The sequence below is a fragment of the Macaca fascicularis genome, chromosome 3 (assembly GCF_037993035.2).
Source record: "Macaca fascicularis isolate 582-1 chromosome 3, T2T-MFA8v1.1".
Taxonomy (NCBI): Eukaryota; Metazoa; Chordata; class Mammalia; order Primates; family Cercopithecidae; genus Macaca; species Macaca fascicularis.
Window position 1 is genome coordinate 189,456,688 of NC_088377.1, and position 14,388 is coordinate 189,471,075.

The 14,388-nt window shown below is 36.0% G+C and overlaps 1 protein-coding gene across 1 annotated transcript in view; it reads left to right on the top strand.

The window, feature by feature from the left end:
- Positions 1 to 14,388, top strand: part of CNTNAP2 (contactin associated protein 2) — a 2,262,889-nt gene that overhangs the window by 1,652,555 nt on the left and 595,946 nt on the right. The gene's annotated exons all lie outside the window — the stretch shown is intronic.

Genomic DNA, 14,388 nt, shown 5'->3' on the forward strand with positions numbered 1-14,388 from the left:
AGATACTATGTAGTTTTAATTTTTTTAAACCTTCAACTATATAATTGATATATATATCACATATATATAGATACAGATCAATAATATAATTTTATTTTTCAGCACACCAGAAGCATATTAGTTTGGAAAATCATAGGGCTCAGAGCTCTGGATAGGCAAAGTAGACTTGGATTTACAGTCTCTGTGATCTTAAGAAAATCTACTTTTTCCCTTATCTTCACTCTTCTGTACTAAAAAACACAGCTGTAATAACTTGAATAACATGTACCTCACAGGGTTCAGGTTGAGGACAAAATTATTAATAGATAATATGTCAAAGAGCTTGCCATATAACCAGTAGGTTCTTTCCTGCCGTGGAAATTTTTTTTAGTCAGAATATGTCTCAGCCAACCTCTCTCATGTTCCAGAATTTAATGCATACTTGCTGGTTCAATACGGATAGAAAGTTTAATATTAATTTTTATTTTGTTGACTTTCTAAAAGAGCAGTCTTTTCACATTAGAATAAGTGAATGAAAGAGATCACCAAAATCAAAAGTTGTCACAAATGTTATTTTGATTGTTATGATTCCAAATGCAGTTTTATCTTCTTATAAAGTTACAATATCCAATTTCGTTTCTAATTTATTTGGAAACAATAATGCGACTGGTTGAACACTCTGTCTAAAGTAATCTCTAACAAAGAATGACTGAAGTTCTACTCTACCGATGAAAAGCAAGAACCAGGGTTCCTCTTTCCCCTTTTTGTGGTATGGGAGCCACATAAAGGCAGAATAAAAGAATCAGACTAGCCTGGGAGTCAAGTTCAAGAGAGGCGCTCATGTTCAGAATTGATTGATAAAGTTACAAGGAAGTAGACAGGTACCCTTGGTCTTGTTCTCCAGTTTTCAATAAAATGTGGACTGTAGCTTTAGGGGTTTTGTTCGTTTGTTTGTTTTTAAGACAGAGTCTTGCTCTGTCACCCAGGCTGGAGTGAAGTGGCACAATCTCAGCTCACTGCAACCTCCACCTCCCGCGTTCAAGCAATTCTCCTGCCTCAGCCTCCTGAGTAGCTGGGACTACAGGCGCCCGCCACCACACTCAGCTAATTTTTTTGTATTTTTAGTAGAGACGCGGAGTTTCACCCTGTTGCCCAGGCTGGTCTTGAACTCCTGAGCTCTGCGATCCACCCATGTAGGCCTTGCAAAGTGCTAGGATTACAGGCATGAGTCACCGTGCCCATCTGACTACAGTATTTTTCAAGAAGAGCAGTTTCACAGTGTCACCAAATCATGGCTTTCAGATCCAGAGTTTCAAATTGCCTCAGCAGTTCTTGAAAATGTAATATTACTGATGTTCGGCTCATGAAGACTCCCTAGAAGCCCAGTGTCCCCTAGGGAGGAACTGCCGAATTGAAAATTTTTAAATAATCTTTACTGTATTTTATAGTAAATAAATGTATGATTGTCAAATGTGCTTAAACCCTTGGGAAAGAGGACTTTGAAAACACTGTCTCCATCCTTGGATAGATCCATTTAGCCTAAGTATTCAATGATCCCCATACATTTTACTGGCAATCTTGACCCAAATAATTCAGATTATATTTGTATGCTTTTTGATATCCTTAATGTAAAAAAAAAAAAATTCTTGATTCTTTTTCTTATTCATCCAACAAATACTTGTTGAGTGAAGACCATGTTCTACATGATCGAATAAGTAGAAGAATCTCCATGTGGTGCCTGCATTCTAATGGGGAAAGAGAGGCTGATAAATACTAAATATAAGAACATTAAGTAGGTACTGTGTCAGTAAACAAAGTAGAGTAGATTAGAAGGAAAAAAATCAAGTATAGCAATGTTAGGGGGTGAAGGAGCCTGGGGTTGTGAGGATGGCTTATAATTTTAAATAGAGTTGTGGGGATTGGCCTCAGGAAGGAGGTGACATTTATCAGAGAGTTGGAAGGGTGCACGGATTCACCATGTGACTATTTGGGAGGAGAACATCCAGATAGGGGGAGCGGCCAGTCCAAAGGCTCAAGGCAAGTCTGTGTCTGAGATGTTGCAGGAAGAGCAAGGAGGCTGGTGTTCGGGAGTAACTTAGTATTTCCTTTCTCACTTTGGACTTTTTGTTGTTGATGTTTTACTTTAAGGAAATCTATTTTTGCAAAAATATGAACTATTTAGTTTGTTAAAATAGTATCTAACTCTTCAAAGATCATTTACCTTGACAAAGGCATGCATCTATTCTGTTAGGAAGAAGCACAGGTTAGCTGGAAGTAAAGTGGAGAGTTCTTATATAAGTAGGAAAAAAAACAAAAAACTGTAATAATTTAAAAAGTAAAAAAAAAAAAAAAAAGTCAATATGGGACCTGCATAGACAATCACAACGTGTCCACTCATTCTACTTTAAGCTGCCCCCTCCCCACCCTATCCGTTCAATATCCTGCCACTCTGGTGCCATCCCAGCCACAAGGCCTCAGGTCCTCTCTCTGCTCTCGCTGATTCTCAGAGATAGGCCCCTCAGAGTCAGTCTTTAGCACTAAAAGATAAGTGATTGTTAGGACAACATATTTCTTTTTTAAAAATGCTTGTTTCATATGAGAATTTCAGTTGGCTATGGGTAATGGAAGAGATTTCACATATAAGTTGGGTCCCCTTCTCACAAAGCAAGTGAGCACATAATGGATCACGGTGCTCTACTGGTGTAGACTAACATATATTAATAATACACACATATCTATTAAGAGATCTGTGTCAAGGAATATACACATAGTATATATTAAAGACATCAGAATATAAGACAATAAATTAAATTACATTATAGTCACCTGGCTTCTAAGAAGCAAGGAGAATTTAAATAAAACACAGAATCTGAGGGAACATTTGATCCTCGGTTGATGGTAAAAAAATGTTTCACTATTTTACAATAGTTTCAAATCATTTCACTATTTGAAAAAAAAAAAAAAGCAAGTTCAGATGAGAGATGGACTCATAGCTTATACTATGTCAAAATGCATTAGGAACGATTAGTTTGAGATTTCATGCTAATGAAATAACTTTACTGAAAACTACCTTTATGGAGAACTAGTCTCACCAGGGGAAGTCCAAAACATCACATTTTTTACCAGGAAGTTGATGCAGTCTCTTGGCAAGTCAATGGGATGGTTTATGCCTAGAATCTCGGAGAAGATGAAAGCCTTTTTAGATGAAAAAGATAGTCATATGTCTCCAAACCCTCATGTGTATTTATGTAGTGGAGAGGAAACTAATTGAAGCAGAAGGTAGCTAGATTTTTTAATGTAATCATTAATAGTCTCACAGTTATGTTGATAGCATCCAACAGGGTTACCTTCTGGGCAGAAACACAGATGACTCCTACTGTTCTTGGAGAAAGAAAAAGGAGGAAATGAACACATGCTCACTGAACCTCTTAGCAAAAAAAGTCTCTCTAGAAATATATGGTCCACTCCCAAGCTCACCCTTTAATTCTCCAATGTTAGTTCTGTAAAACAGCAGTCCTGTGATATTACTCATAGAATGGATGAAATTAAAATATTTATATTCTACACATGCACACACGGAGGAAAATCTCACTTCAATTATAACAGTTAAGAAGTCTGAAGTAATTTTCCCAGCTAGCATTTGGCCATTCCATTGAGATTGAAGGAATCTGGTATGATAATGGTTCTTATTAATTCACCCTCTCTTCGTTTTAAAAGAATATTATAGTTCCTTTGTGATGTAAATTGTTTGGGCAATATGATGGCGCAGTGCCTTGTGACTAAAAAGTCGACAAGCTCAAAGGACAAAGTCTTCAGGAACAATAGCTAACATTTACTGTTTGGCACTTTTTAAATGTTCTCTGTAAGATAATTTTTATTTCTGGTTCACTTTTCTTTTTGCCTTTCCCAAAAGGGATTTGAGTTAATTACTTTTTCTAATGTGACTTTGATATTTCAGTCCCCCCAAATCTTCCAAGGAATTTACAGGTGAAATACCATTCTAGTTCTTTTATTTTCCTAGAAACTCTGATGTTAAATATGGATGTCACACTGGAAAATTCCACCAGAAGAAAAAGCTAAACAAGGCATAAAATTTACATTAGTAACATCCCATTAACCCATCATCTAGAAAGCTTTTGTTACATGATTTTCATCATTTATGAAATTATTTTGGTGTCTTTTCTGGTCTTTTTTGCCTGTAGGACTGAACCTTGTTATGCATTTATCTCCATCAAAATGGTGTAACTGCATTTGGCATTATTCCTTCAACATTCTTTTTTTTTTTCTGCAGAAGGATGAAATTAGCTTGGTTTAATAATAGTCATTCCTGATTACTCTCTCTGTGGAGAACAGCTTGAGAGGCACATTATTCAATTAAAGAAAGTATTTACCTTGCCCTTTAAAACCTTCATTTTATATAACCTATTGATTGTGAATCCAATTAGTCTTACATATTAAACTTTTATTACTTTTAGTATAGCACTTTTACATGCCATTGGGAAACTCATCACCATGTAAAATGCATGTCATTCCTAACTTTCAAACAAGAGGTATTCCAGAAGATCACTGCTAAGTCAATGTTTCAAATTTGAATATATATGTTCATCCTATAAATAATCTATATTCATCCTATAAATGATCTATATTCATCCTATAAATGATATGATTATATATATATATGTATATATATTCATCCTATAAATAATCATCCTACAAACAATTATTGAATTCCTGGGGTAACAGCAAAGCAAAATAATCAGAACTTTTTTTAATAATATACCTAGCAGTAATAATGTAAGTGACAAAATAATGAACAAAATAATATAGCTAAAATAGTAGTCCTACATTTTAGGGACAAGGTTAGAAAGAAGAGAGTATCAGGGATTGCAGGGAAAGAGTAGTTCCTCATATACACTGTGATAACTCAAATAGTCTGCAGTCAGGAAACAATTGGTAATCCATTAATTAGAGAGTATGATGCCCTTTTATGAAGTGCTAGTATAGACACAATAGCAATATTAATTTGCTTCCATAATAAATTAGCACAAGCTTAGTGACTTAAAACAACCCAAACTTATTATCTCACACAATTCTATAGGTCATAAGTCTGAGTTGATTCTACTGGTTTCTCTGTTCTGGGTGTTAGGAAGATGATGTCAAGATGACGAACAGCTGGGCTTTGGAAAGAATCTGCTTCCAGTCTCATTCAGTTTGTTGGCAGAATCCAGTTCCATGTGACCGTAGGACTGAAATTCCTATTTCCTTGCTGGCTGTCAACAGGGAACCAGACTCTAGTTCTTGCATGTGGGTCCTGACATGTCAGAGCCAACAAACATGGAATCCTTCTCAAGCTTGGAATCTCTTTGACTTTCTCTTCTTCCACATCCTTCTTTTTCTTCCAGCCAGAGAAAATTCTCTGCTTTTAAGGGTTCATATGATTCAATATGTCCCGCCCACACAATCGTCTCTCTATTTTAAGGTCTGTAACCACAATGATGTCTGCGAAGTCCATTTTGCCACCATGGAATACAACATATTCACATATTCCAGGGATTCCGGTGTGGACATTTTTAAAGGGCCATTGTGCTGCTTATCACAAATATAACATGCTTTGAGTTGTTCTTCAAGAGTTCAATCCATGAATAGCTTGTATGCACAAAAGCACTTGTACAAAAGATGCCCACGAGGGCTCGCAGGCTGCCTCTGTCACACAATCAAGTGGTGCCCACTGGCCTCACAGTTGAGAGCTCACCAGTACTCTCTTTCAGCAGTTCTTAATCCTATTTCCAAAGATACACCCCAGATATCATTTCCTTGTGTTTACATATTCTCAGACTCTGGCTGCTGTGTTAATAAGTGGTGTTGTGGTTATTGCTTAATATACAGTGAAAGGGTTAAAGTGATTTTATGTAAAAATGCAACGATCTGTTTCACTAACATTGTCTCAAGCAACAACATCAGCAGTAGTTTCTTATATTACTTTAACAGAATTTCCAACCCACACAAGAGAAGTTCATCTCCTCCATTTTCTTTAGAGTAGAGAGTGTCTTTAGCATCTCAAGGTTTCTGTGGCTCACCAGGATGCCTGCCTTGGAGTGTGTCCAGTACACAGGTGTTACTGAGCTGGAATGCTTGGGAGAGGGGGACATTCTGAGGATGGGGGATGGAGAAAGAATGTTACCAAGGTGAACTGAAAGGTGGGAAAGAAGGGTATGTATGGGAAGGTCTGTGATTGCTGTTTGGAATTGATTGTTTTAATTATTAATTTTTTCATGGACTCTGATATAATGAAAAAATGACAGAACATATTAATCATGGAAATGTAGGGTAAAAAAGAGAATTTGAGATTGGAATTGTTCTGGAAACCTGGGTCTTGAGCTAGAATTTTAAAAATAATGGAGATGGTTAGCCTATAGTTCAGTTTCTGCTTGGGAACTCTTTATACCACTTGACCCAGCCATCCCATTACTGGGTACACACCCAAAGGATTATAAATCATGCTGCTATAAAGACACATGCACATGTATGTTTATTGTGACACTATTCACAATAGCAAAGACTTGGAACCAACCCAAATGTCCATCAATGACAGACTGGATTAAGAAAATGTGGCACATATACACCATGGAATACTATGCGGCCATAAAAAACGATGAGTTCATGTCCTTTTTAGGGACATGGATGCAGCTGGAAACCATCATTCTTGGCAAAGTATCGCAAGAACAGAAAACCAAACACCGCATGTTCTCACTCATAGGTGGGAATTAAACAGTGAGAACACTTGGACACAGGAGGCAGAACATCACACACTGGGGCCTGTCATAGGGTCGGGGATGGGGGAGGGATAGCATTAGGAGATACACCTAATGACAAGTTAATGGGTGCAGTACACCAACATTACACATATATACATCTGTAACAAACCTGCATGTTGTGCACATGTACCCTAGAACTTAAAGTATAATAATAAATAAATAAATAAATAAGTGAAAAAAAATCCTCTGAAAATCATTAAGGTACCAACTACTTGCTCTGAAAATTGATAATTTTTTTTTTTTTTTTTTTTTTTTTTTTTTTTTTTGAGACGGAGTCTCGCTCTGTCGCCCAGGCTGGAGTGCAGTGGCCGGATCTCAGCTCACTGCAAGCTCCGCCTCCCGGGTTCGGGCCATTCTCCTGTCTCAGCCTCCTGAGTAGCTGGGACTACAGGCGCCCGCCACCTCGCCCGGCTAGTTTTTTGTATTCTTTAGTAGAGACGGGGTTTCACCGTGTTAGCCAGGATGGGAAAATTGATAATTAAAGGGTAAAAAAAAACTAAATATTTTTTCTGACTTTAAAAGAAGCTGTATTTTTCAGTAATCAAAATAATCACTTGATGATGAAAAGCCCTTTTTATAGAAATATTGCAGTTGGTTAATGTATAAAAATGATAAAAGTCACCATTTTGCAATGTTAATAAAATAACTGATCAAAGCAATGTTCATCAGTGATTAAATCCATTGGATAAAATACTGAAAAAGAACTAGACAATAGAGGGACCAGGTTTTCATTATAACTAGAATTTGGAACACTGGAACTTATTTTTTTTTCTCTTAAGATAATGTAACATAAAGCAGGCTGCACCATCTATGAAGCATTTCTGTCAAAAGCTGAACCTAAATCTAATTGAGCCTTTATCACTAACTTCCAGCCACCAGGAAATAGAGAGGGCAGGAAGCAGTTAAATGACACCACAATGAAACAAACAGAGAAACCCAGAAGGAAGGACATTTTAATAGGACTACTGACACAGTTTCTGCCAAAAGTTAATGGCATGGGAAAAAAGGAGAGGGGAAGTAGGAGGAGCACGGCTGTAAATTTAAAAAAGAAAGAAAGAAAAATGACTTTGGAGATTTACCAAATACAGTATTTGAATCTTAATTCGAGCGTATCAACAGAAAAAGACATTTTTGAAACCATTAGAAAAATTTTAGTATGCACTAGACATGATTCCAAGACATTATGGTTAATATGTAGGTGAGATAATATCACTGTTATTTTGTGAGAAAATGTTTGCGCATGGATGGATACTGAAGTATTTTAGGTATGATGTTACATGTTGCTGGGATTTGTTTTAAAAATTTTTAGCAAAGACAACATATACGATGCATTGTATATTGCTCAGTTGATGGGTGCACCAGGATCTCACAAATCACCACTAAAGAACTCATTCATATAACCAAATACCACCTGTACCCCAATAACTTATGAAAAAATTTTAAAAATAGCAAAGAAAAAAATTAATCAGATGTGGCTTATTTTTGCTGGAAAACTAATGAATCTAAATGATGAGTTTATGGGGATTCATTATATAATCTTTTCTGTATACAATTGGTAGTTATAGAATTTTTCATTAATTTTTTAAAAAAAAATCAGTTATTCCCACATGACTTTATGTCTTAAAACCATTGTTTTCCACAAAGAGGAATAATATTACTGTGTGCTTGCTCTGTGATGGTATGAGTAGGCATCCCTATTTCATCAAGTATTGTCCTCTTAAATTGCTTGGTTTCTTATCAAGGTGGTCTAATTTCTTTGAGGCTCTGTATCTCAGTCCTATGTTCATTGATAAAGTTCCTTTCTCTTTGAAATTACCATTAATAGACAGTCTTCAATCAAGAAGATGTTAGTTCTGCTAATACAATTTATATGAAATTTTACCCTACTCCCTAAGTTGCAGAAGCTAATAGTGTACTAACAAGGGAGCAGGAGCAGTAATTGATCATATTTGCTTTCCCTTAGAGAGAAATGCAGCCATCAGTCTTAGAAGACTGATGTAATGAATGCCAAGTGATGGATGCCCCGTGCACTCATGATTGCTAGATCTCCCATGGGTATCCTGAAAGGAAGGACGTGGTCTGTTGGGAGATGCAGACAGCAGAATTATTTGGAAATAGGTGGAGCCACTGTCAGTGAGAGATGTTTCCCCTATCTCTATTTTTAAAAATGCAATTCTATCTTAATCCCTTCCCTTTTTCCTCAAAAATTTAACAATGCTAATTCTAAGCTTCTGTGCACTTTTCCCAGTGGTTAATTAGAATCCTTTTCTTTATTAAGTTTTATTTTGCAGCCTTAAAAAATAAAAAGCAATTAACAAAATGGCTTAAAGGCTAAATTAGAGCAAATCTAATTTTCTTAGGAGACTCTGCATTTTATTTATTGTTATAATTCTTACTTCAGAGACGAAGAAGGAAGAGAAGGTAGCTTGATAGTAAAATAATATCCTTCAAGGTAAATTCCATAAATGTTAAGTCAAGCAGAACTTCTATTTTTGTAGCATTCTGGAGACATTGAATCCAGTTTCTTGATGTTTCTTGCTGCATTTCTCACTCTGTTCTACAGAGCAATTTGGTTTACAGGTAATTTAAGCTTGGGATAAAGCTCTGGTTATTTCAGTTTCTGGATAAAAGAAAGAGTAATTCAACTTAAAGGTCACCATAGAATTTTAAGCATAGAGGTGAGAAAGCAAGGAAAAGCATAAACCTCGTTAGTGGTATAATGGGAAAAGAATTGTCTCAGATAGATGGTTCTAGCTCTTGAAGTTTTGCTGTAAGCTGTACCAGCACTAGAAAAAAGGTACAATGGGAAACGCAGGCCTTTAGTTTTGTCCACCTTCCTGATGGTGCCTTTTTCACTTCAGCTTTTCAACAACGTTGCTGAAAAGGTCTACCAGTCAGTGCCCATTATATATACCTTTATCTTCCTTTCTCCAACCCCATCTAAGTAATGAATTCTGTATTCCAGATCTTGATTCTCATTTTAAAAATTCCTTTTATTTAAATGTTACTTATATTGTTATTATTTTATACCTTAGGTTATTTTATTTAATTATAGTGTTTTTATAGAAATGTAATTTTTACATCATAAAATGCAGACTCTAAGCACACAGTTTGATAAATTTTGACAAATGCATACACCTGTGTATCCCACACTCATCAAGATAATAGAAAATCTTCATCAACCTAGAAAATTCTGTCACGCCAATTCCTAGGTCATCAGTGCCTTTCAGTTCAAAGGAGAATGTAGATCTAATTTCTATTAACAGATTCATTTCACCTGTTCTGTAATTTTATAGAAATAGAGTAATACAGATTATACTCTTCAAGGTCTGACTTTCTGCATCAGAAAAATATTTTAGAGTTTAGTCCATGTTGAATGGTATTTCATTAAATAACACACCTCAATTTATTCACCTATTTTTCAGTTTGTGGCCATTTGGGATGTTTCTAGCTTTGAAATATTGTGAATAAAGCTGCTATAACATTTTTGTATGCATCTTTTTATATACCTATTTTTTTAAAAAAATTCTCCCTAGGACTGGAATTGCTAGGTTGTAAGGTAGGTATATGTTTAAATTTATAAGAATCTGATGATTTTCCAAAGGAGTTATACCAATTTACATGTCCACCAGCAAAATGATGTAGTTCCAGTTGCTTTTCCCTTACCACATTTGGTACAGCAGTCAGAGTTTTAATTTTAATTTGGTCCATTCCAGTGGGTGTACGGTGATCTGTCATTGTGGTTTTAATTTGTATTTCCCTGATGATTAATGATTCTGGGCACTGTTTTATTTGCTTATTGGTTATTGCATGTCTTTTGTTGTTTAATGTCTGTTCAATTTGTTGTTTAATGTCTGTTTAATGTGTCTGTTTTTTAGTTGCTGCTTTATTATTGAGTTATATAAGTACTTTATTCTGAATCTAAGTCCTTTGAGATATATATTTGAATCATAAATTTTATGCCAGTCTATGATTTTATGATCTGCCTATTTATTTTCTTAGTGGTAATATGCTAAAGAAGAGAAGTCTTTAATTTTGATTAAGTTCAATTTAAATTTATTTTCTTTGTGGTTAGCACTTTCTCTGTATTATCTAAAAAAGCTTTGCCTCCCCAAGTTCATAAAAAATATTCTACTATGTTTTCTTCCAAAAGTTTCGTAATTTTAGCTTTTAGAGTTTTTACTCATCAATTTCAAATTAATTTGTGTATATGGTGTGAGGCAAGGATCAATTTATTCCTGTTAGATTATTCAGTCATTTCAAAAATATTTGTGAAAAAAATTAAAATGACTTTCCTTATTGAATTCCCTAGGAACCTTTGTTAAAGATGAATTGACCATATAACTGTGGGTTATTTCTACATTATCTTTTCTGTCCCGTTGATTTATTTGTCTATGTTTATGGCTGTGTTGCAGTACCTTCATTTCTGAGTTTTATGGTAAGCTCTTTAGGTGCTAATGTGGAAATATCTTTAAAAGAGTGTTGAATGGAAAAAAAGTACAGATTAATATGTCTAGCTTATTACTATTTGTCTAAAAAAAGAGAGAGAAAACATATGTTCATGTATGCTTGACTTTGCATTAAAAATCTTGGAAGGACACAAATGATACTACAGGCATAGTTACCTATGGCAGGTAGCAGTATATAGTTACTGGGCAGATTTCTGACAGGAATATGAACAGGAATAGGAATTTTTATTATATTTTTAAACAACATGACTATATTAATTATAAAAAAAATTTTTAAAGAGTAAGTGATAAAGAAAATGTATTATTTCTCAGAGTAGATAAAACTTTGAGGGGGCAATTCATTGGAATAATATTTTCTAGGTCCAATTAGATATTTTTTAGGCCTTGAAATTTTAATATCTGTTTTACTTGACAAATGTTTATTGAGTGCCTATTATGTATCAAGCAATGTTTCTGGCCTTGGTAATACAGAAGGCAACAAGACCGACATGTTCCTCGTCCCCATGGGGTGTACATTCCAGTGGAGGGAAAACAATAAATCATAAACAAATAAAAAAGATATTTTCAGAATGTGATAAGTGCTATGGATAACATAAACATGACAGAAAGAGGCAAGAGGAATGTGAAATGGCAGTCCTGGAGAAGCTCTTTCAGTGTGGTAACTTAGGAGCTGAGATTGGAATGCCAGGAAGGATTCAGAGGTGTGAAGAATGTGGGTGTTGGGGAGGAACCTGCCAAGGAAAAGGCCCTGAAAAAGGAAATGGCTGAGGAGAAACAGGAAGGAAGGCAAGGTGGAAGAGCATGGTGAATGTGGTGCAGAATAAAATTGTGGAGACAGGCAGGGGCTAAATCAAGCTGAACTTTAGGGAAATGATGAGGTATTTGGGTTTTATTTTATATGAAATAAAAAGCTACTAAAGGTTATTGGAAATAACTGAAAGAGTAAAACAATCTGATCAAGATTGAAAAACAAAAAGCATTCATTTTGTTGGGGGAAGAAAACAGATTATGAAGGGGTTGGCAGTGAGAAAGGAAGAAAATCAGAAGTTATATCACATAAGCCAAGAAACATTTCTTCTTTTTATAAAAAAAGAAGAAATGTCCCCCAAATGTTCCAACTGAGGACAGAGAACTGTCCATTAGATTTAGCCCCATGGAAGTCTTCTATGGTTTGACAAGACCAATTTCTATGGAGTGGTGGGTACAGAAGATGGACTAGAATATGATGGAAAGTGGCTGAACTCTTTATTTTGTACTCACCTCCCCACTTCACTCCCAATACATGAAAGTGAATGAGAAATAAAGAAATGAATGCCGGGTGCGGTGGCTCACGCCTGTAATCCCAGCACTTTGGGAGGCCGAGGCGGGTGGATCACAAGGTCAGGAGATTGAGACCATCCTGGCTAACACGGTGAAACCCCGTCTCTACTGAAAATACAAAAAATTAGCCGGGCGTGGTGCCAGGCGCCTGTAGTCACAGCTACTCGGGAGGCTGAGGCAGGAGAATGGTGTAAACCCGGGAGGCGGAGCTTGCAGTGAGCCGAGATCACGCCACTACACTCCAGCCTGGGCGGCAGAGCGAGACTCCGTCTCAAAAATTAAAAAAAAAAAAAAAGAAAGAAATGAAGAAAGAAGATTTAGATGACTCTTTCAAGTGCTCTATATAACAGTAGATAAATGGAACTGTTGTGTATGTCCAGGTGGGCATATCTGGGTGTTGCTTTAGCAAATACATATCAAAAATTCTTACATGAAAAGCTTCTTTATAACAAGATGTTCTCACTTTTTAAGTGATGAAATCCCATGAATAAATCCAAAAAGAGTCTATTTTATATAAAATCCCACCCTGTTGGAAGTATTGCAAGTTTCCACTGAAATTTTTAATCTGACTTCTAGATATATTTTTGGAGTGTTGTCTATTTTGTCAGCCTGCCAGATTATGTCAACATGTTCGTATATAATAACAGTTTATCTCGTGTTCCTTTATCCACCCTATTTACCCACATCAGCTGTGTTAACTGTCCTTGACTGATTCCACTGCATCATTAATACTGCCGTAGGGAACCGTGCCCTGATCATTCATACTGCCCCACTAATATGATCCCAAGTGGATGTTTCAAAGTTGGATGCTGATGATTATCATTGCGATGTATATGACATCGCTGAGACACTTTCAGTCAAAAATATGGCTGTCATTTAAGGTGTGAGCTTTTTGCCTTGTTACCTAGAAAAACAATGATATGTAAATTTCTTATTATAACTTTTACTACTCTACTCTTATTTGCTATTTGTCAACTCTGCAAGAAACAAGAGTTGGTACAGAAAATATATTTTAGCAGAAGGAAACCTTGGCTTCTACAGTAGGTACTAGCTTCTTGAGCTGATTCTGGATAATAAAGCTTGCTTTGCAATAATCCGAAGCTTTCCAAACCATATATTCAACTCCCTTTACTGACGCCATCTGCTGATATTCAAAATTGTGTTTAACTATATGGAAAATTGTGAATCCTTTTCTTCCAGGTCTACACACTCCACTTGCTTTTCCCTTCTACCTTGAATTCATGTGCATTCCCCCAGTTTTCTGCCTTTGTAATGGAGGCTTCAGATCTGCAGCCACAGTTGCAGGAAACCCAATTGTAATCAGCAGCTGCCCTGCTGCTAAAAGCTATTAGTGCCAATGTTGTTAATGACCGACCCAGTTGAATGTGCTGATTTAAGAGGTAGACTTATTTCTTGTCACTCCCTAGGGCCTTGTTCTTAAATGAGATTTCTACGTTGTTTACTCCTCTAGCATAAGGAGTATTAACCACTACCATCACACTTCATATATCAGCACATTGAATTGAAATAATGCGGAGGTTAAAACATATCACTACCTTTGAGGTATGAAGCCATACATGCTGAAAAAACTTGGCACCCACCCCTAATTTTTGCCTAAAGAAGTTGTATACCACTGCAATTTGCTCTGAAGTTATACATATTATTTTCTTCTAGGGACTATAGGATGAGAGGGGTACAGTTAGATTTCTTTTCGGAACTAAACACATTAGCAGTAACCTGCAAAAATCAATACCAATTACTTGCAAGCAAGGGCTAAAAAAAAAAAATTACTGAAGCTACGGAAT